The 11593-nt window shown below is 35.4% G+C and overlaps 1 pseudogene; it reads right to left on the bottom strand.

Moving 5' to 3' along the window:
- Positions 1-772: 772 nt before the first annotated feature.
- LOC125785609 (uncharacterized) lies at positions 773-10697 on the bottom strand (annotated as a pseudogene).
- Positions 10698-11593: the final 896 nt, after the last annotated feature.

The raw sequence follows: 11593 nt of genomic DNA, 5'->3' as shown, positions 1-11593 counted from the left end.
GTTTAGTTACTTGTGTTCTACTTCTTTATGCACATATTCAAGGGCTGATGGAGAGAACTGTTTTTTTTTTTCTTTTTACTTTGGAGTTTCTGTGATTGTAGTGAGCTGGTTCAGGTCTGAATTTAGTTCCCAGTCCAGCCCTGGCCATGAGGAAGGTGGTGACTCTAACCACAACACTGTTTAATGCAACACACATACTAAATAAAATATTGAGCAATAAGACAATGGTATACAATTTATGATAAACTCAGGTTTTAAGAAATTTTAATGACGGTAAATGAACAAAACATACAAACAATCAAACTCTAAAATAGACTCTTCTTACATTTATATAATGATTAACACCATGTATTAAACTAAAGGTAAAAGACTAAGCTTCAGGCCCCGTCCACACGAACCCGGGTATTTTTGAAAACTGAGGTTTTTGTCTCTGTTTTTGGCCTTCCGTCCACACAAAAATGGAGTTTTCGGTCACTGAAAACGGAGGTTTTTCGAAAACGCCTCAAGGTGGAGATTTTTGAAAACTCTGTAGTAGTTTTTGCTGAGGAATGACGAGAAAACGCCCAAATGTCTAGAGAATCCCTGAACATTTCAGCGTTTTTGAGTGGTATGGCGTTTTTGTGTGGACAAAGATATTTCTGAAAACATTTTTAAAAATATCCGGCTACGGGAGGCCTCAGTCTCCCGTACAGAGATTAATTCTAGTCCTAGACTGTATTTTCCTATCCAGGGAAAATCTCTATTAAAAATGCTGTGTAGCCCAAGACTAGGCTCAATCCCTATCCGACAAAACTGTCCATAATATCAAGAAAACCAAAAACAAATACAAAAATGACAGGTAAGCATTATATCATAGCCAACTTCAATATACACATACAGTTACTGGATACAATATATCTAAATTAGCTTATTTTAGCTTCTGTTTTTATTATTATTTCATTCCTCCTCTGTTGTTTCTCCAATTCTTTACCCATGCTATTGCTCCGATTGCTAGTGCCCCTGCACATGTTACAACTAGAGGTGGGCGATACCGGGAATTTTGGTATCGATCCGATACCAAGTAAACGCAGGGCCAGTATTGCCGATATCGATACTGATACCGATACTTTTTAATATTTAAGCTTTATAGATCCAAATGATCCAAAAACCTAGGATATAATTTCACCAAACATTTTAAGTGATAACAAAATACTTTAGTATCACAATCAACATTTTTTGTTTAGAAACAATGGAAGAGTAACAAAACAAAGTTTAAATATAAAATAAAAAAATATTAAAAAAATAAAAATTCTCCCCTCACTAGACATCTTTTCTAGTTCTTTGTTTCTTTTTTTTTTAATAGAATTGTCATTTGGAAAAACAATAAAAAATAAGGAATTGTCTTCCTTTCAGTGCAATTCAAATGCAAGTTTTTCTTAAATAAACAGAGTGTAAAAAAATATCACTCAACACAAATCTCCTGAGGTAGAGGCGTGTCGACTCTGGGCGGGTCCAGGCTGAGCCTACCTGCGTGGCGGTTTGGCTGGCTTTGCTGAGCCATGTGACGCATGTGCAACAACAAGAGACCAGAGAGTAGACTGTGGTGAATCCTCGTGCGCAGCAGTCAGTGCGTGCGGCAGAGAAAAAAGCTTGAATATCGATATTTTTACACGAGTATTGCTCAATACCAATACCAGCGTTGGTATCGATATTATCGATATTTGGATCGATCCGCACACCTCTAGTTACAACCCCAGCTAAATCCAGTGGAACACCTTGTTGGACAAGTGTGGCTGTAGCTGCGATGCCTAGTGCTGCCAGTCCTACATGTATGGCCTGTTTAACATATTGCATGTATGTATTTTCTTGTGTCCTTGTTTTCTTGTATGTTTCATATGTTTTTTGTGTGTACGCCTGGTTTCCATTCTTATCCATCATCTTGTTGATCTTCTCCAGCAGCTCTGTGACCTGGGTCTCATCATCCTCATTTTCATTCTCAAACACATGATAACCAGCCATACTCTCCACTACCCTTTTCAGCTCTGCGTTTAAACAAAGGTATTCTTCTATAGTTTTATCCTGTAACACGTTTCCATGAGTGAACAACACAATAGTGTGTTTTAGGATCTCCTCTCCAAAGTTCTACACAATCCACCTCACAGTGTTTTTCTCCACCTCTGTGAATCTCACATCCAGCCTCATCACCAGCAGAAACACATGAGGACCAGGATACACCAGATCAACAGCTTCTTCTAACAGAACTTGCTCTTCACCCTTAGGCATGCCTGGATCAAAAAGTCCTGGAGTATCAATCAACCAGACTCTTCTTCCAGTGCTGCAAACTCTTAAACTTTCCTTATTTCCTCCCAGAAGGGTAGAAGCCACTTCAAATGTCTTTTCTCTAAGGATGGTGTTTCCTGTTGAGCTCTCTCCTGATCCAGTCTTACCCAGCAGAACAATCCTCAGCTCTGTAGAAAAGATATTTATTGAAAACAGAATCACTGAACTGTTTACCGAGCTTCTAATGTTGGGACTAACAATTAAGACCACAGTAACTCACATTTTCTAAAAACGCTTTCATATTTTACATTTTAAAGGTCTGGATCTTTTTGCTATGCTTCAAATGCGTGGAAAGATGTAATTTCTTATTTCTTTAAGTAATTAAATTCAGATTTTCAGCATGCATTGCAGTACACCACTCCAGACATAATATTTGGATTACTCATTTATAAATTCATAGTGTGAATTGCAGGTTGTGTGTTTGAAGTCCCAGTTTGTCATTTCCATTTATGTAAAAACGTGCAAAAGTCATGTACTAATTCTCTTAATTAATGATGGGTGTGGTTAATTTTGGGCGTAACATGAAATAAACCAATCAGAGTGTCTGTTGCTCATCATTCTCTTTAAGAGTAGATCAGGTGAGCTCTGACTTTGGTGGATTGCTATTGTAACGGTGCAGCTACCTGGACGTGTTCAACAAACTCTTCTCAGCAGAGGAAACTGAGCTGCTGGTTGACGCTGTGAAGGAGCTCCAGCAGCTCATTTACGGGAACAGCAATGTTATTTTATTTACTATTCTGTTTATTGTTGATGTAAAAGTTGCCGAGATAGCGATGAACGTCTGACTGTTGGCGTCTGTCTAGGTTGTATTCAGTCAGTGGAGCTCCTGTGTTTTCTGTTACCAAGATAAACAAGATAAAACTCCAGAAATGTACCTGAACACACCTCATTTCCAGAACACCACGCCCATCAGTGTAGATATATTCAGAAGCTCTGCTGCTATTTAAACAATACAAGTGAAAGGAGTGAAAATAGACTGTTAGTGGGGTGTAAGATAGCAATGAGCATCATAATGCACATTTTGAAGCGTGTAAAATATTGCACTCACTATTGTGTGTTATTCATTATAAAACTACAGTTAAAATGACTCCATATTCCCAAGATTACATTAATAAACACATATGTAGGTAATCACTGTGCACACAATTATTTTTACTTTATTTTTGTATTATTTTTAAGTCCCCACACCAGTAAACTACCTACATTTTGTGAGTGCTTAACTAATTTTAGGCACTTTCCTTTATAAGTAAGACTTTAGAAATAGTTTTGATTTTAATGGTCATGTACTTACTTTAAACAGCAGCAGCAGCGTCGTCTACCAAGAACATTCCCGTATGGTGAACACTCATGAACTCATGAACACACTACAGTAAAAACTGAAACCTCCAACAGAATATTTAAATGCTTGTTATCTTAAAATATCTTGTAACCATGAAGCGATGACACTTCACAATAAGAGTCAAAAGTGCCAGTACTTACATTAGTAATAAACATTAAGTTGTTAAGTCATGTTTATGGCATTGATGAAAATTGCCTTAATCAGTATCAATTAAGAATTGCTCAAGACATTCTCAACAACGTAATGTCATGAACTCCTTCAGGTAAGTGAGCTCTCTTTTTTCCATTTCTCCTCTGATTCATTGCCATTCATTTTCAAAAACACATATGGCCCATTCTTACACTCTGCACCAGACACATTGTGGTGTTCATTCCTATCTTACACCCCACCAACAGTCAATTTACACTCCTTCCTCCTGTCTGGTTTAAATAGCAGCAGATCTTCTGAATATATCTACACTGATGTTCAGGTACATTTCTGGAGTTTGAACCTCAACAGGTACATCAACAGTCAGACTTTCATCAGCAGAGAAAACTGACCTGCTTGTTCACGCAGTGAAGGTGCTCCAGCAGCTCATTTATGAATACATATATATATATACAGCTCTGGAACAAATTAGAGACCAGTTGAAAATTGTGTTTCTTTGATTTTACCAAATGTAAAACCTCTGGAATATAATCAAGAGGAAGATGGATGACCACAAACCATCAAACCACCAAACTGAACTGCTTGAATTTTTGCACCAGGAGTAAAGCAGCATGAAGTTATCCAAAAGCAGTGTGTAAGACTGGTGGAGGAGAACATGATGCCAAGATGCATGAATTAAAACTGTGATTAAAAACCAGGGTTATTCCACCAAATATTGATTTCTGAACTCTTAAAAGTTTATGAATATGAACTTGTTGTTTTCTTCACATTATTTGAGGTCTGAAAGCTCTGCATCTTTTTTTTTGTTATTTCAGCCATTTCTCATTTTCTGCAAATTAATGTTCTAAATGACTAAAATATTTTTATTTGGAATTCGGGAAATCAGAGAAACTGACTCAGAAACTGAAGTTATCTCTTCATTTTTTTCCAGGGCTGTATATATACAGAAAATAAATGATCAACAGTTTAAAGGGGTGGAATATTGTAGTTCTATTTTATCAAATGGGAAACTGCTAAAACATCTGACTACAACTGTCAAGCAACATATATACCCAATAATTATTGTACACATAATAAACACAGATATTTTGTTTGATAATATTGCATTTTAATACCAAAAAAAAACTACACAAAGTACCAGTCAAAAGTTTGGACACACCTTCTCAATCAGTGTTTATCTTTATTTCTTTGTTTAGTTTATTTTCTACATTGTAGATTAATATTAAAGACATGAGAATGATTAAGGGACACATATGGAATTACATAGTAAACAGTAAAACAGGTATTCCTCCACATTGATCCCCTGATCTAAACCTGATGAACTGATGGTGATTTGGGATGAGCAGGAGCTTCAAAAGAAATAAGACAGAAATAAAACTATTAGTATTATAAGAAGTTTTGTTTCTAACTTTTATTTTCCCTCATTTCCAACTGACCTATTCAGCTCAAGGCAAAGTGGACCATTATCACTTCTAGGGAGAAATTCACGAAGGTTTGTTCTTCTCTGAAACGTCCTGACATTAGTTTCACTTTCGATTTTGAAGCGCTGTTTACTACAATCTAGTCTACACTGCCCCCTACTGGTTATACAGAAAACAAAGAACTTCATTTAGATACACTGTATATGTGGTTTATAAAGAATAATATTGTGTTAAAGTGTTTTATATTAGTCAGATCAAACTTCATAACAATCAAATAATAAAAAAAAACAGTTTAAACCTTAAATGATACATGAATAGTACAGAACTCACATTCATATACACAGGATACTATATATCCTGAACTGCTGCAACAGTGGTTAGAGCACTGATGCTCTTATGTTAACACTGCAGGCAATCAAATCCTCACAGCAATGCTCTAATCACAAATCTAATAGAAATTCATCCAATTACAGACAGTTAAAGACAGTTACAGATAGTCACATTCCAACAAAATAAGGATAAACACTGTAAAAAAGTGAATTCTTAGCTTTAAAAGTGTGATATTTAGTTTAGTTTCACGTTTGCATAGTTTTGGTCTGAATATTATGCATAACTAAATATTCCTCAGCATATTAGTAGCATATTTTGACTTTAGTTACTTAAGTTATTTTATCTACTGAAAGTGTCGTATTCCATTCACAGATATTTTATAGTAAACAAGTACAAATAAAATTAAAAGTAAGTTAATTTTTCTTATGATATTTCTTAAGATAAATAATCTTAAAGTGGAAGTTCATGTTATTTTGTTTCAAAACTGAAAGCAGAAGCATTTCTGAGTGGAGAAGAATATGGATAAAACATTGTGTTTAATGGTATCAGTGTGCTGAATGTACCATCCCTGGTAAACCTAATAATATATTCAATATATTCATTTTAAAAATTCATTCTGGGGTGTTGTGTCACTTTTTGGTCTTCTGGTCATGTAACGCATCGTCTTTACGTGCTTACGTCACACGTACAGCCTCTAAAAGAAGATCCGGCTCAGTTTTACTGAACGCGAGCGGCTGGTGGAGCAATGGAGACTTCAGAAGAGGAAACTCAGAGCTCAGTAGCTCATTTACTCAGAGTAAAACCAAAGAAATGAAGGAGTGAAGCTTCTGACTGAGCTCTCTCTCTCTCTCTCTCTCTCTCTGTCTCTCTCTGACTGAACATAACCTGGATTCGGATTCATCCGCTCTGAAGGAGACCTCATCACACCCGCCCAGTTTAAAATGATTCTTCCGCATGCTCAGTGCTAAATTACCCATTCTCACCAGAGAGGCACTAAATCCTCTAAATCACAAAACTTACAGACATCAGCTTTAAACTAAGAAATATTAAGAATATATTAGTAAAACCTTCAAGAAGATTAGCAGTAAAATCTTTTTAATACCCTTGATTTCAGAGTTATAATGCACAATGCAATCAGGTGTCCCAATCTGTTTGTCCAAATAGTACAGTATCCATTTATAATTATTCAATACTTTTTAATACTTTTTCAATATATACAAGAATTCTCGGTACCACTTTAAAATAAGACTACTTTTATAAAGGGTTTATAATTAGTTTATTAATAGCTACTAAATAGGTTGTAATTAATAATCAGTTATAACACTTGTATATAATCACTTGTTATATATTACCACTTGTTATAATCACTTATAACAACAATGACCTGTTGTTTGCCAAATAGTGAACCCACAGCCATCTATATTGTTGTCCTTTTTATGTATGTGTTATAACTGATTATTAATGATTTTAAGGCATTTACAACCTAATTAATAACCATTAATAAACTTATTGTAAACCCTTTATAAAGGTAGTCTTATTTTAAAGTGGTACCGAATTCTCTATTGTGCAAAAAGCTTGTATTTCCATGTTTTCTGTCTCTCACTTTTTATCATAATGTGAATCCATGAGTTGATCTTACGTGTGTTTCAGAACTTTTGAATCGGACAGTTCTTCATGCCTGACACTCTGGCTGAAACTCCACCCTCTTTGACTAGGTCTGCCTAACAACAGAGCGATCTATATTCCGATTGGCTCAACGAGAGTACATTATAATATACAGCCGATGGATTGGCAAGCGTGAGAAATACCATGACACATGCTCAAAGCGTGAGACTTGAGAACAGTGGTGAAAGAGAAAGAGTGAGAGAGAGTGTGTAAGAAACAGTGTAAGAGAGTGAGTGTGAAAGAGAGTGTAAGTGACCGAGAGTGTAAGAGAGTGTAAGAGTGTGAGACAGTGTTAGACAAAGCATAAAAACGAGTGTGTAAAAGAGAATAAAAGAAAGTGTACAACAAAATGTAAGAGAGAGAGAGTGTAAGAGAAAGAGAGTATAAGAGAGAGAGAAAGTATAAGAGAGAAAGAGTGTAAAAGAGTGAGAGAGTGTAGGGCTAGACAGTAGAAGAGACAGATTGTAAGACAAAGCGTGAGAGAGTGTAAGAGATAGAAAGCATAAGAGAGAGGTGTAAGAGAGTGAAAGACAAAACTTAAGAGAGAGAGAGAGAGTGTAAAAGTGAGAAAGTGGTGAAGAGCGCCGGTGAACAGCACCATGGTGGAGTTCAGAGCGTCCTCCCCGAAGTTCTCCTGAATCCACTTCACAGTGTTCCTCTGATCCTCTAGAAAGTTCCCCACCCTGATCAGCAGCAGGAACAGGTGAGGACCGGGAGACGAGGCCAGGAGGGAGGAGCACTGATCTAATCCTGCCTTCAGATCTTCTTCAGACACTGAAGAGTCTAAGAGTCCTGGAGAGATGATCACCGAGACGCTCCTGCCGTCCACCGTTCCCTCCTGTCTCTCGGATTCACACTGTCTGTTCAGAGAACCGCTGGAGAAATCTTCTCTAAACGCTGCTTTTCCCAGGATGGAGTTTCCTGTAGAGCGCTGTTCTTCTCCATTCTCTCCCAGCAGTACAATATTCAACACAGACACTGTGGGAAAAAAACGATAATTAAAATTATATTAACCCTTAAAACCATTCGGATGGATTTTCCGTCCAAAATCGCATCTTGTGTTCTCAGCTTAATTACTCAGGAATCCCTTCACACATTAACATAATCCATATATGGTTAGAAAGGGCGGAGCTTACTCTTTCTAAAAATAGATGCAGTAAAGCTAAATCTACAAGAAACCCATTGAGAAAAAAAACATAAAAAAGTGAAAAATCTCCTTCCCCAACCAATATTATTTACCTTTAGTGCTTCAAACATATTTATATGATGTTTCAAACCAAATAATATCAGCAAATAAAGACTCAAACGTGTCCACAGAAAAAACAGTGTGAAACTACCTGCTTTACTCAAACTAAAGCTAGGTATGGTGTGCGCACTACTTTATATAGTTTGTCCTGCACATTTTTACTAAGTAGTTACTTTTGCACTAAACTAAATTTTTATAGACTAAAAAAAAAAAAGTTTACATTTTTGTATATATTGTAGTTTTGTATTGTAGTGTGTCCTGATCCTCAAAATGCTTAAAGGCATAGGCTGCTCTGAGTGTCAGGTTTTTAATAAGTTAATCTACATGTATCTTATAGGTGTGATTATTGATTATCAAGAAAAACAAATAACTCCACCTGATGCTGTTTCTCTATGTATTTTATCAAAGTAATAATTAATAAGCCATGTAATGAACTCAAATCATCAATATTCTTATGCTGTTTAAACTCATAAACACTTTAGTCTAACCATGTTTGAAAGATATCTTAGATGTAAATATACTAAAAGTCTATACATTCAAAAATAAGGAAAACAGGCACTTGGTAAAATTTTGAGCAAAACATGATCAGTTCCAGGAAAATAGAACAATTCTGCTTCCTTTTACATTTTAAATGATGATATTTTTGAGCAGCCGAATGACTTCTGGAGTAAAAGAGATCAGGGCATGTGTCTGTCTGATATAATTACTGTGTTATAAGAGTTAAAAATGAAGAGAAAAAACAATAAAAGCATAAATAAAACATGCAGCCCTTATTATTGGCCAGTTCCGCCTATAATAATGAATGTTAAGCAGAAGAAAGACCGTAAGCAAGAGAGAAAAGAGTTTTAAGATTTGATTTAAATATTGGAAGAGTTGGAAGAGAATTCCTTAGTCAGGGAGCAAGCCTAGAGAAAGCCCGATCACTGCACTGCTTGGCACTTAATACCCTTGTAATTCCAAAGGTCTTGCCACTGGGGGGCGCCTAAGTAACAAAAACTGTAATTCTCAAAAAAAAAAAAAAAAAAAAACATTTACTTTTAAAGTCCTGGATATTAAAACAGATGTATCCCCTGAAAACCATGTATTTGTGTGAACAAAGCACTTCCCTTTATTTACAATAAATGTAGATTTCGAATCTTTTGTAATATAAATAATCAATTCAACCAAACTTCCAAAAAAGTAAAGAAATCAAGAATTCACTTAAATACAACCTGTTTGACAACATAAAGCAAGATAAATTATCTCAAAAAGCAACAAATTATGCCCTGATCTAAAGAAATGAATCTTGAAAAAGGTTACAAATTACTTTTAGAGTCATTTCTAAAGCTTTGAGACTCCAGAGAACCACAGTGATTCACTATTATTCACAAACCCAGAAAACCAAGAAAACATGGAACAGTGGTGAACCTTCCCAGGAGTGACCAGCCGAACAAAATTACTCCAAAAGGGCATGAAGAACTCATCCAGGAGATCCCAAAAGAACCCAGAACAACATTTAAAGAACTGTAGGGTCTCACTCGCCTCAGTTAAGAACAGTGTTAATAATTCAATAATAAGAATATGACTGTACTTGGGTTCTGCAACAGGACAATGACCCAAAGCACACAAACAAGTCCACTTTCTGATTGGCTCAAAAAGTACTAAATGAAGGTTTAGGAGGGTCTAGTTAAAGTCTGATTGAGATGTTGTGGATGATCTTAATCAGGACGTTTATGCTGGTAAATCCTCCAATGTATCTGAATTAAAATAATTCTGTAAAGAAGAGTGGAACTAAATTCCTCCACAGAGATGAGAAAGACTCGTTACCAGTTATCAGTAAAGATTGATTACAGTTGTTGCCGCCAAGAGTAAAACAACCAAGTTATTCGATTTAGGGGTCAAAAACTAGATTGGTTTGGATAGTTTTTTACTTGAATAAATGAAAATATAATAAAAAAATGCTTTTTAAATTTGCACAGGTTATTTTGTCTTATATATTAAAGCTTGTTTGATAATCTGAAAAATTTAAGTATAATAAAAACTTGTAATTTGTAGGGGGAAAATTACAAAAACGGTCAACCCGCCCGTATCTCTTTAAATTCAATGAGGCGTGATGTTCTCACCCACTGATAACAACTGATATCCATCAGGTCACAAGTGCTCCTGATACAGGTGATCCTGCCAATCAAACCTGACCTTGAATTAACCTTGAACCTGGTGCTCCTGGAAACACTGTTATTCTGGTGCTCATGATCAGCGCAAAGAACAGAATGTACTTTTTAAATAAGGTGAAACTCAATCTCAAACCCAATCTGCAGATCAGCCCTAATGTACCTGGTGCTCAAAATCTGATTCGTAGCAGCAATTCTTTAAGATTCAAGAGAGACGTTTGGCTTAAAACAACTACAAGACACTCGCAAGACCTTTAACACCTTTATACAGGACAAGCTTTTAGACTTTTACTGTTGCCTATAGTTGGTTTCTAATCTCAAATCTATTAGATAAAAGGTTTAGTTTTATCCTGACTTTTAGACCCAGTGTATTATTCATCTTCCATATCTACTGTAGCTATCATGTCTACTTTTATATTTGCGTAAATGTAGTTTAATATATCTCAAGACTATATTAACACTAATCAATTATATTTTCAATTGATCCAGTTTGATAAAAGTCAATAATTTTGTACGATCCTTTTGAAAAATCTATTAACTATTAACTAGCTTGAATGCACCTGCCACTGTTTAAAGGACATTAATCTCAAATGTCTGAATAGCATTATGTTAATGTAAACTTTTAGACATTTTACATGTAAAAAGTAAAGTTTAGCATATATTTATACACATATATAGTTAAATATTGGTGCCAACAGCATGTTTTTAATGTCTTTTACAAATAACTTTAGCACCCTTTCAGGCTATCTAGCCTACAGGTGTGAAATTTGACCCAATAAAAAAAGAGAAAGTTTTAAAAGTCCCTTGGTTCTCTTTAATGGTGATCTGATGTCACAAAACTTGTTTTATATCACAAATACATTGTTCCTTTCTTTCTTTTTTATTGTTTATAGAAAAGCAAGCACAAACAACGTTTATGGTTGATAGAGACAAGTTTCTATCAATCAATCAATCAATCAATCAATCAAGAGTTAAT

The sequence above is a fragment of the Astyanax mexicanus genome, chromosome 21, assembly GCF_023375975.1.
Source record: "Astyanax mexicanus isolate ESR-SI-001 chromosome 21, AstMex3_surface, whole genome shotgun sequence".
In the NCBI taxonomy this organism is placed as follows: Eukaryota; Metazoa; Chordata; class Actinopteri; order Characiformes; family Acestrorhamphidae; genus Astyanax; species Astyanax mexicanus.
This window is presented reverse-complemented; position numbering and strand designations above follow the sequence as displayed.